We start from the raw sequence: 22,781 nt of genomic DNA on the forward strand, positions 1-22,781 counted from the left end.
GCAGGTCTGAAAATGGCTTAAGAGAGCAGAAAAAGGAGACTGGCTGGGAAATCATTGGAGAGTGGGACTAGGGATAAGTGTTCCCATGCATGGACCAAGGCTTGCATGGTTTGAACTTCATGCTGAGACGAATGGATGGGGCACTTAGGCTTTCTTATGAGCTGGCCCAAGTCTAAAGTAAGGAAAGAGGGAGTGGTGGGGCTTAAAAGCTGTCAGCATTCAGGGACACCTGGGTGGCTCAGTGGTTAAGCATTCCATCTCTTGATTTTAGCTCAGATCATGATCTCACTATTCATGAGAGGAGCCCCATGTCAGGCTCTGTACTGGGAGTGCAGAGCCTGCTTGGGATTCTCTCTCTCTCTCTGCCTCTCCCCTGCTCATGCTCTCTCTCTCTCTCAAAATAAATATATAAACTTTTTTTTTAAAAAGCTGTCAGCATTCAAAAGTTAAAAAAGGAGTCAGACTCTTTACTGTGCTATAGACCTAATGTTTGTGCCCCCCACACCAATTACATGCTGGAGCCTTAACCCTCGTTGTCATGGTATTTGGAAGTGGGGTCTTTGGGAGGCGATTAGGTTCAGATGAAGTCCTGAGGATGTAGCCCTCGTGATGGGATTAATAAGGTTATAAAGAAGAAGAAATACCAGAGCTCCCTCTCTCCACCATGTGAGGACACAGCAAGAAGGTGGCCATATGCAAGCTAAAGAGACTTTCGACTAGGAACTGAATCGCCAGTGCCTTGATCTTGGATTTCCCAGCCTCCAGAAGCATGAGAAATAAATGTCTGTTGTTTAATCCACCCAGTCTGCAGTATTTTGTTATGGCAGCCTGAGCGGACTAAAACACCCTTATAAGTGTGCTTCTGTTAGAGTTTTTTCTCATGCTTATTGGTCATGATTTCTTACTTATTCACATGTCTTGTAATTTTTTAAATTGATTCCAGATAGTATATATAAAGGAATTCCAGATCTTAAAAATCATTTTTGTTCCTCTCCAGAAAGGATTGTCCTGTCTTCTCTTTGACAGATACCAGGGGCAAATCACCTCAATCCAATCAGAAATTGAGTTGGGCTGGAACTGGACTCCAGGGTTAGTCCACCTCTGGTCTCAAATATCTCAAGGTTGAGAGGCACCTGGGTGGCTCAGTCAGTTGAGTATCCGACTTCAGCTCAGGTCATGATCTCACGGTTCATGAGTTTGAGCCCCGCATTGGGCTCTGTGCTGACAGCTTGGAGCCTGGAGCCTGCTTCGGATTCTGTGTCTCCCTCTCTCTCTGCCCCTCCCCTGCTCGCACTCTGTCTTTCTTAAAAATAAGTAAACATTAAAAAAAAAAAAGAAATTCAGGTATCTCAAGAGTGAGACATGGCAGGTGTTTCTTGCAGCTTCCTCTTTTTAGCAGCTTTCTCCTTCTAGAAGCTTCCTTCTCATGCACGGTCCTCCTGAGCTTCTCATACTATGAGACTGACAGGTCTTTGACTCCTTGGCCTTGAAAGTTCTGCTCTTCTGACGTGTTAAGCTTAACTCTTACGTCCCTTCACATGCAAACAAAATATGTAGCAAATGTCTTGAGGAGGATACTTACCATGTGTTTCTTGAAAGCTTTTTTCTCTAGCTGTATTTTCCTTTTCACGAACTAAAAAACTGTGCCTTGATAGCCCAGACCACCGACCTCCTATAGTACCCCAGCAATCAGTATCCCACAGGGAAACTTCAGAGCTTTACTATTCTCTAGTCACTCAGGCTAGTCTACATGGCTGTCAAAATCCCGGCCGGTTTCTTCTTCCCCTAGTAGCCCTTTTTGCCCAGTGCTCAGTAGGGCCACTGACTCAGCAAATGGACTCATAGAAGAAAAAAGCCTAGTAATTCCAACTCACCTAGGGAGGCTTTGTCCTTCCTAATAGGTTCAGTGCTATCTACTGCACGTTACCCAAAAGGAGAACCTCTCTGGATGCTTCATTTTCCTTGCTACCTATCACAAAACTATCCTCATGAAGAAGGTGGGGAAATGTGAAAAGGTGATCACGACAATAATACACTCACGTAGATAGTTTAACCTATTGAATAGCTCCAGTGGAATATCCAAATGTTTTTCTTTCTCAGTCATGCTAAGGAATTAATGCCTTCCTTCCATACAGGGAGATTTGAATTTGAAGAGTATCATGGCTCATGTCACCTTTCAAATCTTTCTTGCTCAGCAACTACTGCCTCCATCTGTTTTTCAAGTTGGCTCACGATCTGAAGGAACAGTAGAGTAACTGGAAAAGAGAGGTTTTTTTAAAAAAAATTTAATGTTTATTTATTTTTGAGAGAGAGCGAGCGAGAGAGAGCAGGAGAGGGGCAGAGAGAGAGGGAGACACAGAATCCAAAGCAGGCTCCAGGCTCCGAGCTGTCAGCACAGAGCCTGACGCGGGGCTCGAACCCACAAACCGCGAGATCATGACCTGAGCCGAAGTCGGACACTTAACCGACTGAGCCACCCAGGTGCCCCAAGAGTGAGTTTGGATCAGGTAGAGGCTTCCTCTTAAATTTCTGTGTTACTTTCGGGGAAGTTACTTAACCTCTCATAAGTTCTGGTTTCCTCTTTTGTAAAATAAAACAACCAATGCCTACCTCCTAGGGCTGTTGTAAGAATTATGTTAGATATCAAGTACCCCAAACACAATTAACAGTCTACACATTGTCCTCATTGGTCATCCCTGGTCCTCAGTTTACTCTGATGCACGATTAAGATGGTGGCAACCTTACAGAGTTGTTTTCATTCTGCAGTCAAATGAGACCATGGAGCAGAAGGGATTTGTAAAAGCACAATGCTATGCAAGAAGATTTGGTGCCCATGTTAGAGGTGACTCTTTTGGTTTCTGAGTCACCAAGTGACTGGTCTCATAGCAAAGTCCAAAGGTCTTTCTGGTTAACTTTTGTTTCTAGGGCCTCTGCACTGTGGGTGTATCCTCAACACCACCCGTCTTCAAAGGATGGCAGGGTGCCATCTGCAGGGGGAAGCCTGCTGGGAGCTGACCAAGCTAGGACTTAGTGTATCTCAGCACACCCTCAAGGACCCAGGGAGCCCATCCTCCTAATCGCTAGGATACGCCCACCCAGCCCCATTAGGTTGCCGCTTGGTGCCGTAGTTGGACTCGTACTAGGCATCGACCAAATCCCACCTCTGCATGACTAGCTGTGTGACCCTGGGCAAGTCCCATAAACTTTCTGCCATCAGTTTCCTCATCCATGAACCCGGGATACAATAATACCTACGGCAGGACTGTTGTAAGGAATGAATGAAAATAACAACAGGAAACCCGGTATATATGGGGGATGCCTATACATGGAAACTGTCACTCTGACCGGGTCCCTGACACCTCCTGAACCCATGGTGTCGGGCTCTGTGCTGGGTCAGCACCAACATTCCACCCTCCCGGCGGCCCAATCCTTAAAGATGGCGCCTTCCCGCTTCCCCATTTCCCAGGCAACAGAGGGCGCCTCTCGCAGGGGCCCTGGAAGGGACCAGGGGAGCCAATGGGAATGCGGGAAGGCCACGGAGGAGCCAATGGGCGCGGCGGCGGGGCCGGGGGCGGGCCCAGAGGGCCTCTCTGAATGCCTGGAGCATCAGGGCTCCTGGCCCAGCCTGCACTTTCCCGGCCTGGCTTGGGCAGGGCGCCAGGCCCCCCATCGTCCTCCACCCCACTTCCCAGCCCGGAGAGCATGCATAAATTAGGCTATTCTTAGTAGGGCCTGAAAAGGAGCCCTTTCTGTCTAATAAGAAAGACAAAGTTTTGTCAGTATCTATTTCTCAAACCCAAACAGTACAGTTCTATGAGTCTCCGAGTTCTGGCGTGGGGGAGCCCGAGCAGCCGCGGGTGCTGGGTGGTGCCCCAAGGAGCTGCTCGGGCAGGAGCCAGGTGGTCTAGGTCTGCTCGGCTTCGGCGAAGAGAACAGATCATCTATGGGGTGAGGGCGAACTGGTGTGCTGGCATCGGGAGTCAGCTTACAGAGGCCGGGCTCAGGCCACCAGGGGCTCCCTGGACTTCGGGACCTCTGCCCTCACCCTGCCTGGGGCCCCAGCAGCTTGAGGGCCCATTGGACCACCTCTGTGTCCTCCTAGCCCACCTCCTCCGGTTCTGGCCTCCTCTCTGCTCCTCACACACACCAGCCCCCACTTGCCATGCTTCCTGCCCCACCCCCCTCCCCGGCTGCTCTTTCTCCTCCTTCAGGCCTCGGCTTCCCTGAGCATCCATCTGCGGAATTGCTCTCCCTCCCCATCACTCTCCATCACATCGTCCTGCATTTCCTTTACAGTGCTTATCCCAACATGGAACCATTAATTCATCTGGTCATTGTCTTCTCCCCAACTAGAGTGTCAGCTCCACCAGGGCAGGGACCGTGCTGTCTCGTTCACGTGTGTACCCGCAGCACAGAGTAGACACTCAACAAATTAATGTTGAGTGAATGAATCCAAAATATGGTACTTAAATGCCCAAGACCCTTCTGGAACCATTCTTATGGCAGATTGATGAGTCCAACCGCTAGCCTTATTCTCCATGGCCACCTGAAGAAATAACCATCGTTGGTGGCGGAGGTGTGGGGGGATCCTCTACTAAACACCAGCTTGAGAGAAGCTGGGGCCCAAACATGTCTGTATGGCTCTCTCTGGTAGAACTAAAACAAGGGGGAGCTCTGGCCAACATCTCAGAACTTGGGGATTTTCTACAGCTGTTGTGAGCTAGATGCTCTGAAATCCCTGAATATCTCATTGATATTTTGTTGAGTTGAGAGTGTCTCCACTTGTCAAAATAATAACGAAAATGACCATGATATACCGAATTCCTGCAGCAGGCATGTTCCCTGTCTTAGCTCAGGCTGCCGAAATGAAATACCACGGGCTGGCTGGCTTAAATAAGACACATTTGTTTCTCACAGTTCTGGAGACAGGGAAGTCCAAGATCAGGGTGCTAGGGGATTCAGTTCAGGGTGAGACCCACTTCTTAGCTGGCAAATGGCCACTTTCTCTCTGTGTCCTCACATGGCATCTTCTCTTTTCTTTTTTTTTTTTTTATGTTTATTTATTTTTGAGAGAGAGAGAGAGCACAAGGTGGGGAGGGGTGGAGAGAGAAGGAGACACAGAATCCCAAGCAGGATCTAGGCTCCAAGCTGTCAGCATGGAGCCCGACACGGAACTCGAACCCACGAACCATGAGATCATGACCTGAACCTAAGTCAGATGCTCAACTGACTGAGCCACCCAGACACCCCACTGGTATCTTTTCTTATAAAGGCACTAATTCCATCATGGTGGCCCCACCCTCATGACTTCATTTAAAGCTAATTATGTCCCACAGGCCCCACCTCCAAGTACCATCACATAGAGGGTTAGGGATTCAACGTACGAATTTGAGGGGGTTGGGGAGACACAAACATGTTGCCCATAACACTCCCTACATCAACTAATCTCTACAGATATACCACGAAGTGAGTGGTTAATCTCATTTAGTAAGACTCTGAGGGGCAGGGAGGCTATGGAGGAGACTTACTCAAGGTCACACAGAGAAACCCAAGGTCAACATCCTCCTTCCCTAGTAAGCTCCCCCTCAAATCTGCTAGCTAGCCCCTATCACACAGAGATCATACAACAGACCCCGGGGTCTGGTCAGCCTGGCCCCTAAATAACAGAGTTTGTTGCTGAAAAAAACTCAGAAAAATGATATCCCGGATCAAATGGAACCCTTTGCCCTAACCATCACATTATGGATTTGCTCACTTAGTTTTCTTGGTCCCACAAAGATTTGTTGAGTATGTACTCTGTGCCCCAGAATACGGCAGTGAACGAGACAGCATGGCCGCCCCCCCAGTAGGGGGTAGACAATGAAGCACCAAGAAAAGAGTCCCATATGGGACTCCGTATTATAACGGAAATACACAGAGTAAGGGGTGTAGAGCAAGGAGGAATTGGGGCTCCCTTCCATGTGGGTGGTCAGGGGGGCCCCTCAGAACAGGTGACTGGACAGAGGCTCCTAGAGGGACAGAGCTTGGTGACACTCCACATGACCACTCCTGAATTTCGGAATCACACCTGTGGAGCCCAAGACTCTCTGCTCAGAAGGGAACTCCGGGTGGGCCCCACAGCACAAGGCCCAACGGGACCCCAGTGTGTGCCCTTTCTGTGCCCACAACACCCCTATTTCCATCTTTCCTGCATCTGCCCCCCCCCCAGCCCCACACCTCCCCTTTGTTTCTTTATTTATTTTACCACTTCCGAGGAGTTTCTAGTGGGAGAAAAGGCCTAGAATGGGGTTGTTTGAGGACAAGGAAACGAGCCACTTGCTGTGATGAATGTTCTTGAAAAGCAATTTCTTTTTTCACAGGTAGCTCACTGGGCTTGGGAACAAAAGCGCTTTGGCTCCCTATCAAGTACTAACAGAGGCTAACTGTTTTCTGGGCACTTCTCTTTCCCCGCACACGCTCACTTGTGCCTCTCCCTATGCATGACAGAAATGACATCCAGTTCAAGGGCTCCCGGGGGTCTCCTCCCAGGATAAAGTGGCAGCTGTTTTCATGGCGCTGGAGGACCCTCTCCCTGCCCCCCACCCTCTCCCCCTCCTCCGCTCATTTGTGCCCAAGCATCGACCTTGCACTGCCAGGACGTTTTCTCTGGCCTGGTGGGAGGGGAAGGAGGGGGTCCCCAGGAAATCAGAGACCAGGTGGAAATCCTGGAAAGGCCCATGCCGCTCGCGGCAACCAGGAGCTCACCTGCGCTCTTCCCACCGTGTAGCAAGAGGGGAAATAACCCTGCACATTTGCCCCTTGGCTCCAACCACACCCCCCACCAAAGCCGCCATATTCACACTGGGAGGCGGCCTTTCTCGGGTGTTCTCAGTTTACCCATGCAGCATCTTTGCCCCCTGAGGACGGACTCTCAGGCACCGTCGTACATCTGCGGGGAGCACTACACTCAGATGATGGTGACAGAGAGGCCACTGATACTCCTAACGCACTGGAACCCTGCTCTTGCCACATGAGGGCTGATCCTGGCTCTCTGGGAGAGCACGTTAAATCGCTGGCAAGTGTGACAGCTAAAGCAAAACAGGGGATTAGGTTTCCAGCTGGGCCCGCACAGCACGGGTGAAAAATTACAGTGTCTGAAACGTACTGTTACGAGAGTCTGCGTTTTAGCAATAATTCCAGGAAACCAGAAGTCTCCCGCTAGTGTATATCCTGAAGGGAAGTCCGGACCAAACCCTGCCTCTCTCTCCTGCTCCTCTTGGAGCTGGCTCCTGCTTTTAGGTTTGCCAAAGGGACAGTTGTCAGAAACAAGAGGCCGGCTGGGGGTGACTCAGCCCGGACAGGCAAGTGGACGTCACCGTCTGATCGTATTACAGATGTGTCCGGGAACATGACTTCACTTCCACAGCAGAATGCTGGAATTAGGGATTTGGGTTTGTTCTCCTAAAGGGGATGTGACTTTTCTCATGTCCATCATTAAGGAAGAGAGGCCTTTGTCCCTTGTAAAAAGAACGTGAGACAAGTAGAAGGGGGTAGGCTTCCTTTTGCCCACTTTGCCAGCCCCGATTCTGGAGCTTAGACAGGACTCTAGACTGAGGCCCCCAACTCCAGCTTCTGACAGTGGCTGCAGAGGCAGGGCATGGAAGGGTCAGGCCTGTGTAGTCCTCCTTCCTTTTGGGACTGTGGTAGCCAGCCTCCAAAGATGGCCTCCAAATGGTTCCGCCTCCTGGTGTTTACGGACTTGCAGAGTCCTTCCCTATCAAGGTGGGCTGGCCTTGTGACTAGCTTTTGACGAGTCGAATATGGCAGAAGTGATACTTGTATTTCTGAGGCCAAGTCACAAAAAGCCTTGCAATTCTGCCAGGGTCTCTTGGGTCATGCATCTGGAAGGAGCCAGGCTCCATGCAAGAAATCGGACTATCCCAAGACCACCGTACTGGGGAAGAAGTCTACAGAGCAAGACCATGTGGAAAGACAGCTGCCCAGCTGGCCCCCATCCTCTCAGCCACCCAGCTGGGGCACAGACGTGCCACGTTGGACCATCTGCCCAACTGAGCCTCTGGCCTCCAGCTCTGGCCACCACCTAACTGCATCCACAAGAGAGACCTCAATCAAAAATCGCCTACCTGAGCCCAGTCAACTCATGAAAGGAAGCCATAAATTGCTATTGTGAGCCACTAAGTTTTGGAGTGCTTCGAAACATAGCGAGAGAAAGCCAGAACAGAGATCCCGGCTTGGAGAAGGAAGGGGTTAGCAAAGAATTCCCCAGTCTAGCTGACCAGTGATTTCTTTTTTAAAAAAATTTTTTTTCAACGTTTATTTATTTTTGGGACAGAGAGAGACAGAGCATGAACGGGCGAGGGGCAGAGAGAGAGGGAGACACAGAATCGGAAACAGGCTCCGGGCTCCGAGCCATCAGCCCAGAGCCTGACCCGGGGCTCGAACTCACGGACCGCGAGATCGTGACCTGGCTGAAGTCGGACGCTTAACCGACTGCGCCACCCAGGCACCCCATAGCTGACCAGTGATTTCAAGCACTGGTTTTTCACCCCGCTCAGCTAAGGAATCTTTTGTCCGTTGGAAATCATAAGCAGAACTGTGATATGTTGCAGAAAGAAAAGCACGGGGCCTCTCTTTTTGAAAAGGTGGGAGGCCCTGCCCAAGCTCTCTTTTTTTCCACATGCCCCTGCACCTGCTCCTGGGAAATGAATGAGATCTCCATTTAGTCCCCCAGGACTCTCTCTCTTGTTCTCCCTTCTCTCTTTCCTAAAAAGCAAAGAAAAAAAAATCAAAAACAAAGAACAAAAACCAACCCACCAAGGACTTTCTTCATCCACACCCCCCTGGTCCAGAGGGCATCCTGGCCACCCCCTGGATTCATGCCCACAGCGCAGAGGCCCTGCTGGGCATCCTGTACATCTGAAGGTTACACACTCTGAAGGCCTTCCCTTCTTCAGTTGGTGGGAGATGCCCCCGGTGCCTCGAGCACCCGTGTCCTCTTGCACCACCCTGCCTTCCTTCACCAAAAAGACGCCGGGGTGGCGGTCCGGCTGGTCCTGCTGAGATACTGGATCACCTCTTCTGCCATAAGACATTGTTCTCAAGAGACATTGTCATCAACCTCTGCTTCCAGCCCGCCATTTCGAGAGAAAAGAGACAAGCTTGTAGAACCTCTGTTGTCCTCCCGGAGACACTGAGGCCCAAAGAAGCTCGGGCTCTGAGTAAAGCAAGAGTAGAGATCCCTCCAGCCCCAGTCCAAGCCTCTCTTCCCAGCAGCCCTAGCTGCTCCGCCACCATTATGTGCCCGAAGGCGGTGGCCAGAGGCCTGAGGGGAAGGGAAACTTCTCTTCCAAAGCCAAGCCAAGCTGCACCCCGGCTCTCCCTGCAGACCTCACCCGGCACAGTGACCAGCATGGCCCCCTCCCCCACCTGGCTCATCCTGGCTGACGCTAGAGCCTGTGAGTCCCTCCAGGACCAGGCGATCACCCATAGCCACGGCCCTCCCCAAGGAGACAGTGCGTGCTGCATAGATCTTGCTCCCTTTCCATCCTTGTTGCCAAATCCCCCCAGACTCTGTCTGCTCCTCTTCTTCTCAGGGAGAGCGAGGACTTGCCTAATAAGCGCTTGACTAGTCTCCAAAGCCAAGGTTCGTTCCAATGGCTTTGACTTTCAACCTCCCCACGTCTCCCTGAAAAGATGAACCGCGCTTTTGTACCACAGCGCATGCCAGGAATAGCTCACATAGACTGCTTGCGGGAGGGGGTTTCATGAGGAAGAGGCCACAGATAAGCCAGACATCTGAGAAGGGCCATTAAGATGATGGACGCCTTTTCCCATGGTGCCTCGGGCAAGCCTTGAGCCTTATTACTCATCTCTTCGGCGGGGAGGTCACGACGTGAGCGTGCCCTGTGCTCCTCTGGCCAGGACGCGTGCCCTGGGACCACACTCACATCCTTGGAAATGGAGACTGTGGAGTGGGACCTCGGAATGTTCTGTTTCTAGAGGGCTCAGTGCGTCCCCGCCTGAAAGCAAGGCTTGGGCAAAACGGACAGGGGTTCCTTCCAGGCCACCGCGGCCACGCCACAGCCACCATCCCCGCCTCGCCACCGTCACATTTCCCCCCAAACCAGCCAGAATCTCGTGCTCGCTTCGGCATCCACGTATGCTAAAATTGGAACGATACAGAGAAGATTAGCACGGCCCCTGCACAGGGATGATGTGCAAACCCACAGATGGTCCCAACAGCCTGCAGAGAAGTTAGGAGACTTGCTCCTCTGTAAGTGAGGGCAGAGCTGGGATTGAAAACCGCGTCCGTCTGGTTCCAAAGCTCACCACAGTCTCTCCATTAGGGACACCACCCGTGTGATTGAGAGGGTGAGACTTTGCCGTGACAGAAACAAGAGACTGGATTCGAGGTCTGGGAGGACCTGGGTCAGTCTGAACCAAATAATAGGGGGCGGCAACCTCTGAATGCCCAACCGGCCTTCTCTGGCCGGCCTTCAGCCTGGGGCAGGGCCCAGGCGGATGTGCAGGACGCGGAGCCTGGATGGTCCTCAGGGAGCCTCCAGCGGCCCCTTCAGGGACCAGTGCGGCAGAGGGAATTAGGAGCTCAGGCCCTACTAGGTCATAAGACCATCATCACAGAACTTGGCCATCCTTAGAGAAAGCGCACGAGATGGGTATTGTCTCACCCATTTCACAGATGGGGAAATACGGGCTCAGCAAGGTCCAAGAACCCAAGAGACATGCAGATTCCATGCCAGAACTGTTAACTCCAAGGACGTTGTGTCCCCACCGCTACCCCCTGCTGCCTCTGCGTGCAAAGAGGCTGACTTTGACCCCAGAGTGACCCCACTTGCTGTTCACCATGGCTGAGGGTCAACCTCTCGAGGCGCTGACCAAACGAAACCATGTGATCTCTGCCTTGTACCTGAATCACCTTCAGGATAGTATGGGATCCCGTGGGTGCAATTAGATTATTCAAAAGAACGATTTTTAATTTTTCCCCGTGTCCAGAAATGGGTTCTGCTGCTGTGCTGAAAAATTCTTCTTTTCCCTCTTTTGGTGCGTTAAGCCTCTCCTGGTATATGATAATTATCCATGTTTACACTATCGACTAGCTTTTTAAGGTCTTTCTGTGTAAATACAGGAAAGATAAATTTCAGTTGAACTCCCGTCTGAATTATTCCAAGCCTGAAATGCTGCGGGGTCCATGTGAATGGGCTTTGACTGTGCCTTGAGTCTCAAGAGGAGGAATACATTACCCTTGACCTTTCCAAGAGGAGCTCAGCGGCAAGCCCTGTCCACTGGGAAACTGCCTGATTAGATGAAGCTTTCCACATCCCCCACTGGGCTCCGTGACCCGAGGTTCGCGCCCAGAGCCTGGAGGTAAGCTCGTGCCCCGTAAGGGCAGGCGTTTGAATCTATGCTGGATGTCTTCCGTCTGCAGCCTGGGGCCGCCCTTCGCCCACCCTGCTCTCTGCCCGGGAACACAGCCCTGTCTGGTTGGGACCCACCGGCTCCCTGGCCCCCTGCCTTCCTGTTGGGTTTGGCCATGGGAAGCCCCAGGAGGAGATGGGAAGGAGGACATTGAGATGAGGGTATTTCTTTCTCCGGGTCCCCCAGGCTAGCAATGCTCTCCGCACAGTCTCGTTGACTCCCTTCCCTCCTCCCCGGCGTCTGGGTGGTCAAGGCCCCTCTGACCAGCCTCAGGCTACAGCACTAATCCTTGTGGTTTCCCTACTCCTTGCCCGGGCCTCTCTGCTGTCTCTGTTAGACTCTCCTTACCTTGCATTGGCCATCTGTTTCCTGACCCAGGCCAGTGTTTGCCAAGGAGCACTGGTAACAGTAACAGCGACCACCCCTGTTGTCAACCGTCCTTGTCCCAGCCAAGCACTCCTACTTCAGCTCAAGACCCCTGACCACCTGGGTCTTCCCCCAAGACCAGGGCCTCCTTTGTCCCCCATCAGGGCCACAGCTGGGGCTCATCACTTGACCAAAGGTCTTGCCATCCAACTGGGAAGCATGACATTTTGAGCCCAACCATCTCAGCCTCTTCCTCACCGGTGCTTCTGGGCCTCCCTCTCATTTGACCTTCTCGACTTTTCCTTCCTCACGAACCTCATACTTCTCTCTCTTCCCCCTATTTCTCCATTTCACAAAATTGTTCACGAATTTCTGATAGAAGAGCAAAGAAAGAAATAGAACTACCTACTTTTTAGAGAATTAATAAAGAATATCAACAGAAATAAAAATAATCCGCACAGGGGCACCTAGGTGGTTCAGTCAAGTGTCTGACTTCAGCTCAGGTCATGATCTCATGGGCTCGTGAGAGTTCAAGGCCTGCGTTGGGTTCTGTGCTGACAGCTTGGAGCCTGCTTCCGATTCTGTGCCTCCCCCCACCCCGGCCCCTCCCCCACTCACACTCTGTCTCTCTCTCTCTCTCTCAAAAATAAATAAACTTAAAAAAAAATTTTTAAAGGGGTGCCTGGGTGGCTCAGTCAGTTGGACATCCTACTTCAGCTCAGGTCATGATCTCACAGCTCGTGAGTTCGAGCCCTGCGTCAGGCTCTGTGCTGACAACTCAGAGCCTGCTTCGGATTCACTGTCTCCCTCTCTCTCTGACCCTCCTTGTGCATGCTCTGTCTCTCTTTCTCTCAAAAATAAACAAATTTAAAAAATATTTTTTAATTAAAAAATAATCCGCACAAAGTATAGCAACATAATCAGCACTTAAGGAAAAAAGTATGTAATTGACGAACAACTAATGAAACAATTAAATGTTCCTTATGATGTTTGGGTCTGCATCATTTCCAAAAGAAATCAGATCTGGTAGAAATAATGGCTAAACACACACACACACACCAGCAGAAGTAAAATTATAAATGGACAAAAAACTGATCTGTGAATTAGTTGTAAAATTTTGTTATAAAAACCAAACAGAAAATAACTTATTTGATGAATATAATCTCGCGGCTCCTGAGTGGCTCAATCAGTTAACTGTCCGACTCTTGATTTCAGCTCAGGTCATGATCCCAGGGCTGTGGAATCGAGCCCCATGTTGGGCTCTGTGCTGAGAATGGAAACTGCTCAAGATTCTCTCTCTCTCCCTCTGCCCTCCCCACCTCTCTCTCTCTCTCTCTCTCTCTCCAAAAATAAATAAATAACAATAAAAATAATCTCAATAAAATAACAAAGAAAAAATAACAGAAATGGTAATTACACTATATGAAAACTTAGAATTCAATTGCCTTGCTATTTGGGCTGCAAAATACTTTCACGATGAGCTTTCATCCGTGTTTTGCATAATCCTATTAAAACGTAAATAGTAAAACGGTTTATGGGTCAAAATAGCCTCAGTTTTGAAGGGGCAGAGTCAAAACATCAGAGCCAAAAGGCGGAGGACATAACACCCATGTCTCCCCCAAAAAGGCCCACATGCCCTGTCCCGCCTCAACTTCTGCATGAATCTACCCCACCCCATTTTCTGCATCCCAGCCTGTTCCCCACCCACACCCCACCCAGTGTCTGATCTCCAGACTCATTTCCCCTTCACAGCCTCCTCTCACCCTCTGGCTCCCCATATCTCACTGGTCCTCTCTGATTATGACTGGAGCACTCTCTCAGCCTCTTACTATCACCTGCCCAGGTCCAGGCATCCCCCAGTGACCTCTAAGAGATGTAAGTCCAGAGAGCACAGTTCCTGCCAACTTTACCCCAGCCTGGCCATGTGTCACTGCCCCCAGAAGCCTCCTGGATGTCATGCAAACAAAAGTCCCGGAGACCCATCCCGGGCACTGGAGCTGCAATGAGAGGGCCACGAAGACTCTTCGAGAACATCAACAAAAACAAAGCTCTTTGTCTTGAGTACCTACCATAGGTTACGTTAGATATTCTTAAGTACATTACGTGTTATTTCATTTTTTTTTTAATTTCTTAACGTTTATTTTTTGAGAGAGAGAGCAGGGGAGGAGCAGAGAGAGAGGGAGACACAGAATCCAAAGCGGGCTCCAGGCTCCGAGCTGTCAGCACAGAACCCAACACGAGGCTCGATTCCACAACCCTGGGATCATGACCCGAGCTGCAGTCGGACGCTCAACCGACTGAGCCACCCAGGCGCCCCACATGTGTTACTTCTAAGCCTCAAATAAATCCTGTAGGGCAGGTATTAACCCCTTTTTTTCAGAGAGATATTTGGGGCTCAGAAAGATTGGGCAGCTTGCCTGAGACCACCCAGTTACTAAAAGGTAGAGGTGAAATTTGAACCCTTGCCTAGCTGGTTTCTGAAGTCTATCACGATCTCCAGTATGGTGATGGCAGACCTCTGCCGGGAACAACGAGCAATGTGGAGAGACAGAAAGGAAACGTCTGTCAGAAGGCTTCAGAGAGTTTCCAGGCAGTGAGGGGCTGTGTGCTAAGACTGAGAGCCCAGAGTGGCGACCCCACTGTGGGTTCACTCTCCTCTAGGAGTTCCTGAAGACACTAAGATCATGTGTGAGAGGCAGGGCTGGCTTCGCAGGGGTCTGGAACAAATATCGGAATTCCGGGCCCACTAAGGATGTCCTGGTAAACATCCCAGGCTGTCATTTGGGACCCATGAGCTACACCGTAAGGGTAAGAGTAACCAGGTGCATTTCCTACTCTCACTGAGTCTGAAGCTCAGCCTTTGATTGGATCAAGGTGATCTGGGATCGAGGGCCCCTAGCCCCCAGCTTCCACACCAAATATAAATCTTTTCCAAAGTATTATAACATCATCCCAGATGAATAAGCTCTAAAGATCTGCTCTACAACACTGTACTTGTAGTCAACAATGATGTATTGTACACCTAAAAATTTGTTAAGAGGGTAGATCTGATGTTGTATGTTCTAACCTCAATATAATAATTTTTTTTTTGATTGTAACATCATCCAGAGTCTCAAATGAACTCTATTTAAAATACGATGCCTGGCATGGAATAAAAAATGAAACAATCGGATGACATGATCAAAGACTAGGAGAAAAAGTAAAGACAACAGACCGACAGTAGATTCAGATGGTGGTGTGCTTAGGCATAAGCCTTAAGTTTCTGTTTCATGCACTCAAGGAAATGAGAGATAGGATTCAATTTCTGTCACAGAATACAAGCTGTTAAGATTGACGTCCTAAAACTGAAAAAAAGGAGATTAAGAGCAAGCTGGATGGATTTCAGAGAGAATTAGGCATAGCTGCAGAGGGAATTCGTGAACTGGAAAACACAACAGAAGAAAATATCCAGAGGAGGTGTGCCTGGGTGGCTCAGTTGGTTAAGCGTCTGACTTTGGCTCAGGTCATGATCTCACGGTTCATGGGTTTGAGCCCCGCAACGGGCTCTGTGCTGACAGCTCAGGTTCTACGTCTCCCTCTCTCTCTGCCCTTCTGCTCACAGTCTGTCTCCGTCTTTCTCTCTCTCTCAAAAATAAATAAACGTTAAAAAAAGTTTTGTAGTAAAAAAGAAAATATCCCGAGGAAAGCTCAATGAAACAAAAAGACAGAAATTAGAAAATGGAAAAGAGCGTAAGAGATGGGTTGGATGTGGTAAAGAAATGAAGCCTATAGCTGGAATCTAAGGAGAGAGGAGGGAGAATGGAGAAGAGACCTAGCCGAAGACAGAAGATCTGACAGTTTTCCCAGGTGTGTGCTCTTCCCATTTAATCCATTCGGAATAATTCAAGTTTCAGGTTTCTTTTATCTTTGCTCTCCCCATGTTACTTCTCTTATGCTCCCAATTGGTACTTGTTCAATTGGGTATTTGTTCAATCATGGTTCAGCGATTGGCCATAGGCAACATTAATAAATCAGGAGGCAACATTTTCTGGGAGCTTCTGGGAACTACCAGAAAGAATGATCTCTTTTCTTGGACAGCAGAGTGTGAGAGCCAGAGGAACGGCAGCTATTTTATGAACATAAAAGAGTAGTCTTGGAAGAAAGGTGACACCACAGACACAGAGGAAGATCACACAATTAAGGTATGCCTAAGACCAGCATGCACACACCCACAGACACACACACACACACACACACACACACACACACACCTCCCATCTGATTATTTGGGTCAATAAATTCCCTTTTAAACCAGTTAAATCAGTTTGTAGGCACTTGCAACTAAAGCACCTTTGATTGATATAAAATTTTGGAAGTAAAAGTACTTTCCAGAAAGTGTGAAACCATATCTAGCCTGATGTATATGCAAGGGCCTCTGTGCCTACCCCAACATTTGCTGCTGTCGTTTTGACATCGCTTCTGATAAGGCAAGACACTCAAACTTTATTGTTAGTTTTCATTCACCTGTCTCTGATGTCCAGGGTAGTTGAATATGTTTCTTAGCATTTTGATTTCTCCTCTTATGTATTCTTTCTTTATGGCTATGACTTATTAAGACCTTAGATTTCCATTTTCTCCCTTACTTCCATTGGTCAATTGGATTCAAATAAACAAATGCTTTTTACCAACCTCACCAGACGGAGGGCCAAATATTGGGCTGTGTTGGGCAGGAGCCATGGAATCAAGTGGGACAGGCTTCCACCCTGGGGAGCTGATCCTCTATAGTAGTGGTGGGAAGACATAGATGCAAACATCTGGACCAATGGCTGATGGCAGGCATGCAGGAAGATGTACAAGGTTGCATTCATTAGCACTCTCCTGTGTTTGGGGCGCCTGGGTGGCTCAGTCGGTTAAGGGTCCAACTTCGGCTCGGGTCACGATCTTGCGGTCCATGAGTTTGAGCCCCGTGTCGGGCTCTGGGCTGACATCTCAGAGCCTGGGACGTGCTTCTGATTCTGTGTCTCCCTCTCTCTCTGGCCCTCCCCCGTTCATGCTCTGTCTCTCTGTGTCTCAAAATTAAATAAACGTTAAAAAAATTTTTTTTAAAAAGAACTCTCTTATGTTTTATTTCAACTGAGTTACTTGCAATTATTTCCATGGGGGTGCGGGGGATTTGGGGCTTTCTCCTCCCCCTCCTTCTCCTCCTCCTTCTTCTTCCTCTTCTTCTCTTTCTCCTCTTCCTCTTCTTTCTTCTTCTCCTTCTCCTCCTCTTCTTCCTTCTCTTCTTCTTCTTCTTCTTCTTCTTCTTCTTCTCCTCCTCCCTCTTCTTCTCTTTCTCCTCTTCCTCCTCTTTCTCCTCCTCCTCCTCCTCCTTGTCTTCCTCCTCCTTCTTCTTTCTTCTTCTTCTTTCTTCCTCTCCTCCCTCCTCTTCTCCCCCCACTTCTCTCCTTCTTCTCCCCTGTCTTATACTACCTCTTCTCTTCCTCCTCCTTCTCCTTCTTTCCTTATTTTTTCTCTCTTTCCCTATACTCATTGCATTGATTGAGTTCTCTTTGTTCCTCTCTGTTCTCTCATTTCACTGGTTTGAAAGCTATACATTCTACTTCTCATCTTTCCGTGACAACCCACTCTGGTTAACATGGTATCTGAGGCTGGTCAGGGTCTCTATCTTTCCGCCAAATGATGCATGGAATTCACTTCAATCAACCATTTAACATGTATCACCATAATGCTGTATAGTATTTCACTTCTACCTGATTTGTAAACCCTTCCCACCAATTAGTGTCTTTTTAATTATAAATGCTTTTTTTTTTTACTTATCCACACGCTTCCTAACTTCTTTGCTTACTTTGTTACTCCTTATTCTGGATTCCATTTCCTTGTTACTCAAAACAATCCTTTATTAACTCTCAAATTAGAGGCTGTGAATAATAAACGCATTCAATTTTTATTTGAAAACTGTCTCTCCCTTCTTTATTCATGAATGATTGTTTAGCTGGACATTAATGATCGGGTTGACAGAATTTATTTTTCTCCAGTTCTGTGATGATTTTATCCCATCGTCTCCTGGCATCAGCTGTTGTTGCTGAGAAGTCTGCTGTCAGCCTAATTATCATTCTGTTTTCATTACTCTGTCTCTTTACTTTGTTGTCTTTGCTTTTTTATAATGACGTACCTAGGTGTTAATTTGTTTCTATTTCACCTATTTGGAACTTAATGTGCTTCTTCAACCTTTCATAACCACTCCCTCTTTCCAGAGAGAAAATGTATATGGACCCCTTCATTCTGTCCATCAGCCTCTTAACATCACTGTCACATTTTCCTTCTCCTTATCTCTTTTGTTGACATGTTCTCAAGCCTACCTACCAATTCCCCACTTTTTTCTATTTAAATATTCCATTGCGTTGTTAATGCTCATGACTGCATTTATTATTTCTTTTTAAGACAATTTTTTAAATGTTTATTTTTGAGCGAGAGAGACAGACAGACAGAGTGCAAGCAGGCGAGGGACAGAGAGAGGGAGACACAGAATTGGAAGCAGGCCCCAGGCTCTGGGCTTCCAGCATCGAGACTAATGTGGGGCTCAAACTCACAAACCGTGAGATCATGACCTGAGCTGATGTCAGATGCTTAACCAACTGAGCCACCCCAATGCCCCTACATTTATTATTTCTAGAGATGTATTCGGTTATTGTTCAAATCTGTTATGACTGTTTTCCTCATTTTATCATTGTAAATGTTTTAATCATATTTATTTTATAGTCTCTTGTTCAATTCTAGATTATTTTATTGTTTCTAATTCTTGGAATGGGTATCTTCTCTTCATTGATTCTGTTCAAGACTATTTAAATTGTAAGGACAGAAAATCCCACATGAAACAAACCAAAGCCAAAGTAAGCTCATTGGCTCACACAACTGAAAATTCTAAGGTTGCATTGGCTTCAGTCACAATTTGGTTCAGGTCTAAAACCCAGGGCCTAATCTCTCTCTCTCTCTCTTTTTTCTATACTTTGGATCCACTTCACCCATGTTAGTTCTTTTCTCAGACATATGACTCCTCATGGGGTCAAGAGAATTGCAGAAACAGAAGCTTTGCCATCTGAATTTGCCATTTGAATTTGCCATGATTCACATTGAGCCATCAAGAGAGAACCTTTCCTGCCCCAGCTTCTACGAAAACCCTGAGGTTGCCTCTGGTTGGTCTAGCTTAGATCATGTGCCCACTTCTGCACCAATGACTGTGGCTGGTTGGCTTGGCCTGGCGTGAGGCCCCAGCAGCTGACCTCCTATGGAGGAAGTGAGATCACCAAATGGGCCATGGAAGGAAGAAAGGACCATGACGGGAGGCATAGTGTGTGGATGGTAGTAAGTTTCATTAAATGTTGAGGGACCAGATGAATGTAATCTGACTTTTGTCTCACTCATGATCCCTCTTTTACATGTGCCCCCCCACATACACCAGGAACACACAGGCACCAAAATGACGCCCCCCATGCACACACAGCTCCATCTTGTCTGCTAGATGAACAAGCCCTGCTCAGAAAGATCCTTTCCCAAGGGCCCCCCTCCCACAGGGCAGGGAAGGAGTCTTTGGCTGAATTAGATGCCTTTCCTTGGACTCAACATGGGCATTCTGCCTGGCCACACCTGAGTCATGTCCCTCCCCTACAGCCAGAGTGGGGGCCACCCCACAGAGCCACGCGGTCTGAGAGTGCAGGAGGGGATGGTCCCTACGGAAGGTGGGGTGCTTACACCAGAAAAGGGGGACAGATATGTAAGGCAGAAATAGCAGCTGCACTCTTTTTTTTCAACGTTATTTATTTTGGGGACAGAGAGAGACAGAGCGTGAACGGGGGAGGGGCAGAGAGAGAGGGAGACACAGAATCGGAAGCAGGCTCCAGGCTCCGAGCCATCAGCCCAGAGCCCGACGCGGGGCTCGAACTCCCGGACCGTGAGATCGTGACCTGGCTGAAGTCGGACGCTTAACCGACTGCGCCACCCAGGCGTCCCAACAGCTGCACTCTTTAAAGAACATACCGGTTCCCCAGGCCTGTGGGTTCCCATGGGACAGCTCAGGCTGCCAAGCCCAGATCAATTTCCCTGTGCTTCCCGCCCATAGTATCACCATGCCGGGGGCACTCATGGCTTCTCTGGTATCTCCTATCCAAAATTTATTTTAAAACTTTTCTCGGGGCGCCTGGGTGGGTCAGTTGGTTAAGCGTCCAACTCTTGGTTTCGGCTCAGGTCAGGATCTCACAGTTTTGTGGGTTTGAGCCTCACATCGGGCTCCGTGCTGATAGTGCAGAGCCTGCTCGGGATTCTCTCTCTCCCTCTCTCGGTGCCCCTCCTCCACTCATGCTGTCTCTTTCTCAAAATAAATACACTTAAGAAATGAAAGAAAAAAAACCTTTCTCTAATTTTGGCCTATAACATCTTTTTTTTTTTAATGTTTTTTTTTTTAGTTTTGAGAGAGAGGGAGACAGAGCACGAGTTGGGGAGGGGTTGAGAGAAAGAGGAAGACACAGAATCCCAAGCAGGCTCCAGGCTCTCAGCTGTCAGCACAGAGCCCGATGCAGGACTCAAGCCCACAAACCGTGAGATGGTGACCTGAGCCGAACACCTGTAACATCTTTTAATGTGAGCAAACGTGCAACCAAAATGTGTCACCCACTCTGTAAAGTAAGACTTTGTTAGTTACTGGTGTCGTTATTTCTCATCGGGGCCTCTTTGGAAATCCCTGATCTAAAATATGATGGATTCCGTATTCCTCTGAGCTAACGCCTTAGTGAATCCGGACCTCAGACATGACCCTCCTTTCCAGAGGTGAGCCATCAGTGTTTGAGTGCGTCCTCAGAATACAGACCACCCTGGCTTCTGTGACCTGGCCCTTCACTGTGCTGTCAGTGTCACTTCTGATGCCAAACCTGCCACTCCGGAGCCGTGAGACTTGTGGTGATTTACTCAACTTCTCTGGGCCTCAGTTCCTCACCTGCAAGATCAGTGTAATGTTGCTCACCTCCCAAGGTGAGGGGACGACCCACCAGGCAGGGCGGCCCAGGCACACGGCCTTACTCTGCGTTAGCCCCCTGGAGGGGAGTTCTGCCTTCGTTCTTCTGGCCATGGCTCCTTTCTCAAGGCCTTACTGTTCCTTCACCACTGGCCTGCCCCAGACATAGGCTAACCGGCCAGTCCTTGACCTCTAGCTATTAACAGCCACACATCTTTGCCTTGAAATAACTGCCCATCTGACCTTTGATCTCTGACCCATGACACCTGCTCCCCCCGCCAAGACGTCACCATTGGCCCATCTCTTCCTGTGACCCCTGACCCATGGACCCCAGGTGTGGGTGCGGCCCCATGGGAATGGGGTTGGGGAGGGGGGTGGCAGGTGACGTGGAGGAGATGCTAGAGGTCACAACAAGAGATGTCCTTGGGAGTTCTTCTCTTTCATCTCGAGAGAACATCTGTGGCTTCCACATTGTCACAAAACAAACAGAAGTGAGTCTTATGTTTCACAATCCATGCAGCTAGTTTCATGGATCTTTGACAGTTCTTTCATGTCCCTGACAGTGGCAAAGCTTTTTCCCCTGGGAAGTTAGGGGGCACGTACCACAACCCCCCCCCCCGCCGGCCCCCCTCGCCCCGATGACGTTATGCTGGCACGCCCAGGCTGCCGACACTCTGCAGCCACCTTTCATGTGCGAGCAGATGTCACTGCATGGGCTTCCAGGTGGCCATGTGGCGTCCCTGCCGCCTCCCCTACTGCCTCTGGAGGACCCTTCTGACTCACGGGGCCTCCACCCATGCCCACGGAGGGCTTCCCGCTCTGCCTCTCTTGGGCAATCTTCCCAGTTTTGAACTAAGGCCTTTCCGCTCACAGCCCTCCCTGGGGCCATGGTGGAAGCAGAGCTGCAGGCGGTGGGACTGTCCGCCTCTTGCTCTGGTTTGAACCGCAGCTCACACGTTCCCAGGTCCGCCGGCGACGTCCTCGGACTGCCCCCTGACTTGGGGTTTGTTTGCATGTCCGATGCCCGCTTCGGGCTCCCCCCGCCCCATCCCTTCCCACGAACCCTCCCCTTCAAGGGACTGGTTCTGGTGACAGTCCCTCCGACAAAGCCGTGATCAGCGACACGAAGCGGGGAGCTGTGATGGGGGCTGGGCTCACACCGGCCCTCCTGCCCGGAAAGTGCAGCCGAAGCAGTGATACCCGGAAGCCAGAAAGAGCCCTTGCTACGAGGGCTGCAGATCTGAGCTGTGAAGCCCTGGGCAGTTATGCCCGTCTCTGAGCCTCAGTTTCCTCACCCGGAGAGTGAGGACGCCGCGACCCTCCGCACAGAGCGGCAGTGAGGGAGGGTTAAATGAGAAAAGCCGTGCGAAGCGATGGTTTATCATACACCCTTACTGTGCTGCAAGATAATGCCGCTCACGTTTATGATGCGCCCGCAATGTGCCAGGTGCGTGGTACGCAGCGAACACAATCTTCACTGCGAGCCGCAAGGAAGGTGCCACGAGATGCCCATCCGGCACGTGAGGAAATCGCTGCACAGAGAGATCGAGTACCTTTCTCAAGGTCACCCAGCTGGGAAGCGGTAGAGCAGGTTGTGGACCCAAGCACTACCACCCCCCCCCCTTTCCCTCCAGGAAGAGTCATCCTCATTTCTCTGAGAATGTTCCTTTTCCATCTTGAGGGAACGCGAGGGTGTCCCGGTCTCCAGAGGCTCATTGTCTGCTCACGGCCAGTCTCCCCGGTCCCCTTCACCTTCCTGCTTCTGATGGGCATGCTGAGTGAGAGTTGGCCTGGGACGGGCCCTCACCCCCCATTGGCAAGGTGGGTGGCTCAGGTCCTGAGGACTCCGCTGAACAGATAAGGGACTGAGTCTCGGAGGAGGAGGTGTCCCAGTCAGAACTGGGACAGGAGCCAAACAGTGGCTCTTGGCTTCTGCCTCCCCCAGACAGGTGGCTTTGGGCTTGGGCACTGCCCGGGAGCCAGTGGGAGGACG

The 22,781-nt window shown here is 49.7% G+C and overlaps 1 non-coding gene across 1 annotated transcript; it reads left to right on the forward strand.

The window, feature by feature from the left end:
• Positions 1-10,137: 10,137 nt before the first annotated feature.
• LOC125174193 (U6 spliceosomal RNA) lies at positions 10,138-10,246 on the forward strand. The gene has a single exon (XR_007155320.1). It is a non-coding gene; the product is annotated as a U6 spliceosomal RNA (small nuclear RNA).
• Positions 10,247-22,781: the final 12,535 nt, after the last annotated feature.

Source organism: Prionailurus viverrinus, chromosome C1, assembly GCF_022837055.1.
Source record: "Prionailurus viverrinus isolate Anna chromosome C1, UM_Priviv_1.0, whole genome shotgun sequence".
Classification (NCBI taxonomy): Eukaryota; Metazoa; Chordata; class Mammalia; order Carnivora; family Felidae; genus Prionailurus; species Prionailurus viverrinus.